General features: G+C 31.5%; 1 non-coding gene across 1 annotated transcript; it reads right to left on the bottom strand.

Moving 5' to 3' along the window:
• Window positions 1-5,317: 5,317 nt before the first annotated feature.
• LOC139887425 (small nucleolar RNA R71) lies at window positions 5,318-5,424 on the bottom strand. Its single transcript, XR_011773258.1, has one exon. It is a non-coding gene; the product is annotated as a small nucleolar RNA R71 (small nucleolar RNA).
• Between the last annotated feature and the right edge of the window lie 840 nt (window positions 5,425-6,264).

A 6,264-nucleotide genomic window follows, 5' to 3' on the forward strand; every position in this document is an offset into this window, starting at 1 on the left:
AACACACCATTCCTTATATACAGGCCTACGAATGGTGAATAGACATTCTCAATCGGTAAAAGAAGAACTGCCATACCTTTGGATCAGATGCTCCCTAACTGAGTTAGCTAGTTGGACCCTTTCCAAAGGATCCCAATCGATTACCCTTGGCACTTCTACATTTTTCGGTAGCAGTTTGAATTTGTTACTTTGATATGCCGGGTAATCCCTCAGCTTCTATCGAATCTCAGATTAGGATGCAACGTGTGTTCAGGAATTGTTGGGTATTCTACTGGTGGATGCATCAGAAATACTGTAAAGGCATCAAAAAATTGTAGCGAATCATAATAAGGTACGTGTTGATCAGGTTGATGTTGTTGTTCCTGTTGTGGTACTTGTTCGGGTTCTGGCTCGTATTGCGACTCATATTCTGGTTCAGGTTCCTGTTGTGGTTGTCTAGATGATGATGAAGCACCAGCAGTATCGGTTTTCTGCAAAACACATTAAACACAAAATTTGTGCATCCAAATATGCATTAGTGTTAGCAAAATAACAATTTGAAACAATTACAATAACATGTTAAATCAAAATTAAATTTATACACATTTTCACAATTTTATCAATTCTACACTTTTTCAAATAAGCCTATATGAAAATGTATACAAAGTTCATAAGCATTTAACTCAAATAACATGTCAAAATAGTCATTACTAACAATTAAAAAAGTCTCAAATGGCAATTATATCAAATTAATCAAGTTCATGAATTTTGCACCTAAAAAGCTACTTTAATCTCAAAAATCATGTTTAGGATCAATGTTTGGATCATTTAGCTACCTAAACATGTTACGCTACTTAATTTAGCAATAATTCATGATAAAAATCGACCATAACCTGTTTATATCAAAAAGTCCCAAATTGCTCAAGAACACAAACCCTAGATTCCTATAATTTTTGAAGTTTTTGGCTTCAAATCATGTTAAATAGCATCAATCTAGGTTATACATGCATAAAATACTAACAATTTAACTCTAATTACACTAGAAATTAACAAAATCGAATTAGGTATAATATTGGTAAATATCACAAAAATTAGGAATTTTAAGAGTTTAGGGGAGTAATTTTTACCTTTTTGTTGAAAAATCCGAACCTAGGCATGATTATAGCAGATTGATAACGCTAAAAACGAACATATATTTCATAGCATTATTCCTCAAGAAAGACAAGCTTTTAGTTGCAACTGTTCTATTTACAAGTGATATTCGTTTAAATAATAAAAGGTGAAGACAAAAGACAGATTCGACGAATTGAAGACGCAAACGACCAAAAAGTTCAAAAGAACAAAATATAATTAATGAGGTTCCAATTATTGATAAGAAACGTCTCAAAATTACAAGAGTACAAGATTCAAAACGCAAAGTACAAGATATTAAATTGTACGCAAGGACGTTCGAAAATCCGGAACCGGGACCAGAGTCAACTCTCAACGCTCGACGCAACGGACTAAAAATTACAAGTCAACTATGCACATAAATATAATATAATATATAATTAATTCTTAAAATTAATATATATATATTATATTATATTATAAAACCGTCGGCATAAGAAAACAACCAAATGTGAGCCTCCCCAGCTGTCCATGCGATCACATGGCCTTGAAGAGCAAAGCTCATGCGATCGCATGAGCTCATTTTTCAGTTCACAGGCCTATAAATTCGCAGTTTGGTGAATGTAAAATCCATAATTCAATCTCTCTCTCAATATATACGTAATATATATATATATATATATTTATATTTTAATTTTAATTTTAATTATAATTCTAATAATAAGGGTATGTTAGCAATTATTGTAAGGGTGTACGTTGAAATTCTGTCCGTGTAACGCTACGCTATTTTTAATCATTGTAAGTTATGTTCAACCTTTTTAATTTAATGTCTCGTAGCTAAGTTATTATTATGCTTATTTAATCCGAAGTAATCATGATGTTGGGCTAAAAATATTAAAATTGGGTAATTGAGCTTTGTTCCATAATTGGGGTTTGGACAAAAGAACGACACTTGTGGAAATTAGACTATGGGCTATTAATGGGCTTTATATTTGTTTAACTAAATGATAGTTTGGTAATGTTAATATAAAGATTTACAATTGGACGTCCCTATAAATAACCATTTACACTCGGTCGGACACGATGGGCGGGGTATTTATATGTACGAATAATCGTTTATTTAACCGGACACGGGAATGGATTAATAGCCACTAGAATTATTAAAACAGGGGTGAAATTATGTACAAGGACACTTGGCATAATTGATAACAAAGTATTAAAACCTTGGGTTACACTCAATCGACATCCTGGTGTAATTATTAAACAAAGTAATAAAACCTTGTTACAGTTTAAGTCCCCAATTAGTTGGAATATTTAACTTCAGGTATAAGGATAATTTGACGAGGACACTCGCACTTTATATTTATGACTGATGGACTGTTATGGACAAAAACCAGACGGACATATTAAATAATCCAGGACAAAGGACAATCAACCCATGGGCATAAAACTAAAATCAACACGTCAAACATCATGATTACGGAAGTTTAAATAAGCATAATTCTTTTATTTCATATTTAATTTCCTTTATTTTATATTTAATTGCACTTCTAATTATCGCATTTTTATTTATTGTTATTGTATTTAATTGCACTTTTAATTATCGTACTTTTTAATTATCGCAAGTTTATTTTATCGCACTTTTATTATTCGCAATTTCATTATCGTTTTTTACTTTACGCTTTAAATTAAGTCTTTTATTTATTTAATATTTTACATTTTGTTTTAACTGCAACTAAAGTTTTTAAAATATACAAACCGGTCATTAAACGGTAAAAACCCCCCTTTATAATAATAATATTACTTATATATATATTTGTGTTTTTATAAATTTAAACTAATATAGCGTTAAGCTTTGTGAAAAATATTCCCTGTGGAACGAACCGGACTTACTAAAAACTACACTACTGTACGATTAGGTACACTGCCTATAAGTGTTGTAGCAAGGTTTAAGTATATCCATTCAATAAATAAATAAATATCTTGTATAAAATTGTATCGTATTTAATAGTATTTCCTGCTAAAATTTAATAGTATTTTATACCCCTTAGCTTTAACTTCAAGTATTTTTGGCGCCGTTGCCGGGGAACGCCGAAGCGAAACGCCACACACATAAAAAAAAAAGATTTTTATTTTTAGTACGCTTTTGTAGAAATATGTTTTAAATATTCGAAAATATAAAAAGAAAAACAAAAATATAAATATTTTTAAGAGTTTGTAAGTTATATAAAAGTTTCTTTATCTTTATTTTATAAAAATATAAGTTTTATTTAATTTATATAAATATATTACATAATTTTATTAAAACAGCAAAACAGAAAAAAAGAAGAAGAAAAAAATAAAAAATAAAATAATAAACTCTCGGGCCTGCTACTGTAGCAGCCCGTAACCTGGCCCAAAATTCAAGCTCATGCGTTCGCATGAGCCTGAAGGCATACTCTCATGCGATCGCATGAGAGTGTCTGACACGCCAACTGCAACCCTAATTCAGCATTAATTACGAAGTTTATTTATTATTTAATTTAAAACCCTAATTAGGGTTTATTATTTAATTAGTTATTAGTTTTTTATTATTATTTTGTTTGTTTAGTTTAATTAGTATAATTAAATTATAAAATTAATAGTTTTATAAAATAAATAATATAAAAATAATATTTTTATAAAAATTGTACTTTTTACAACTTTTAGTATATTTTTATATTTTGTCCCTTTTTAATTGTTTTAGCGTAACTTTTGTATTTTTTCGCTCGTATTTAGTTTTAAGACATAGTTTTTGCCATAGTTATTTTTATTTCTAGATTTTTAGGCCTTGCCGTAAAATCCCTTAAGTGCTTTTTCTTTAGACTAAGATTTAGGTGCTTTAGAATTTTGCAACGCCTTTTTAAGTTTTAGTACCTTTTTAAGTTATTTTCATTTGGGATATAGTTTTACTTGTAAGCTTTAAGACGCAACTTTTAGTTTTAAATTTTTAGTTCCTTTTTAAGTTTAGACGCGCTATTTTCTTATTTCTCGACGCCTTTTACCTATGTATCAATTATCATTCCAATTAGTAATCTCAATTTGCGATTATAATTTTAAGTTAGTGGTAGTAATAAGGTTGGGTTAGGCGAATGTTTTAAAGCTTTATAAGTCACTCTTTTTATTTCTTATTTTTCAACGCCTTTTTCAATTTTTCTTTTCTTTTTCGACGCGCTCTTTTTCTTTCTTATTTCTCGCTATTCTAGTTTTTAGGACATAGATTTTTATTCTACTTCTTATCTAAATTTCTTAAAATTACGAAAATTTATTTTAAGTGGTTAAATTGATAGACATCAAAATTTTCTGGTTCGTAGTAATAGTTGTATTTGTACGTGGACCGGGTTATTGGAGCCAAACAGTCCTCAATTATATTGAGACCAAACGAATCCTGCCCCTCTGCTGCATCTTTTGGCTATTCGAAACGTGGGCAAAATCAGAAAAGTCTATTGATTGGATAACTTATATAATTTTTCTTTCCTTTTTAAAAACTAATAGGATATTCAGTGAATGCACCGAGCAAGACGTTCACCACCTTTTGTACGTTCACCACCTGTAACTAGATCAAGACATTTAGCAAATATTACCGCCGTTGATTTTTCTTTAGAATCTTCATCCAGTCGACCAAGTACTCCAATTCAAATTTCCGATAATCCATTTTTTGAACCCGACCTCACAATTGAGAATCCGGAGAATATTCAGGGACGATTCATAGATCCTGAACCATTAAATTTTCCTCCGGAACCACCAATCATTCAAACAGAGATTGTTGAGGAACGAACCATTAAATCAGAATCCTCTAGTGATTCGGATTCAACAAATTCAATTATGGAGAATCTAGAACCTTTAAGTATGGAAGACCGAATGAGAGCTAAACGCACTGGCCAAGGTCACGCAATTACTCATCCAGACATTAATGCGCCAGATTATGAAATCAAAGGACAAATTCTACACATGGTGACTAATCAATGCCAATTTAGTGGTGCGCCAAAGAAAGATCCAAATGAACATCTTCGTACCTTTAATAGGATCTGCACACTATTTAAAATCCGAGAAGTAAAAAGATGAACAAATATATCTCATGTTATTTCCCTGGACTTTAAAGGGAGAAGCCAAAGATTGGTTGGAATCGTTACCTGAAGGGGCGATCGATACATGGGACGTTTTAGTTGAAAAATTTCTTAAACAATTCTTTCCTGCATCTAAAGCCGTAAGACTTCAAGCAGAAATTGTTAAGTTTACACAGAAACTGAATGAAACTCTATATGAGGCATGGACAAGATTTGGAAAGTTATTAAGAGGATGTCCGCAACATGGTTTAGACACCTGTCAAATAGTACAAATATTCTACCAAGGATGCGACATCACTACAAGGAAAGACATAGATATAGCAGCTGGTGGTTCCATTATGAAGAAAACCGAAACTGATGCTTATAAAATTATTGATAACACTGCTTCCCACTCACATGAGTGGCACCAAGAAAAAGATATCGTTAGATCATCTAAAGCAGCTAGAGCCGATTCTAGCCATGACTTAGATTCCATTTCCGCAAAGATAGATGGTGTCGAGAGACGAATGGAAAAGATGACTAAAGATATCCACTCAATACGAATTAGTTGTGAGCAGTGTGGAGGACCACATTTGACAAAAGATTGTCTCAGTATTGAATTAACAATGGAACAAACAGAGAATATTTCATACATAAACCAAAGGCCTGGAAATAATTATCAGAATAATTATTAACCGCCAAGATCGATCTACAATCAAAACCAGAATTATAAAAAAAATGTTCCATACAACAACCAACAAGGTCCTAGCAATCAACAAGTATCTAACAATACTTACAACTAGCAAAGACCTAATTTTCAAAACAAACCACCACAAACCGATGATAAAAAGCCAAATTTAGAAGATATGATGACGAAGCTAGTTGAAACTCAAACGCAGTTTTTCACATCTCAAAAACAAACTAATGAACAAAATGCTCAAGCATTTAGAAATCAACAAGCTTCTATTCAAAACTTGGAACAAGAAGTAAGTAACCTAGCAAGGTTAATAGGTGAAAGAAAACCGGGAAGTTTACCTAGTGATACAAATGCTAACCCCCGGAATGAAACAGCTAAAGCCATTACCACAAGAAGTGGTACAACACTTAAACC

The sequence above is a fragment of the Rutidosis leptorrhynchoides genome, chromosome 1, assembly GCF_046630445.1.
Source record: "Rutidosis leptorrhynchoides isolate AG116_Rl617_1_P2 chromosome 1, CSIRO_AGI_Rlap_v1, whole genome shotgun sequence".
NCBI lineage: Eukaryota > Viridiplantae > Streptophyta > Magnoliopsida > Asterales > Asteraceae > Rutidosis > Rutidosis leptorrhynchoides.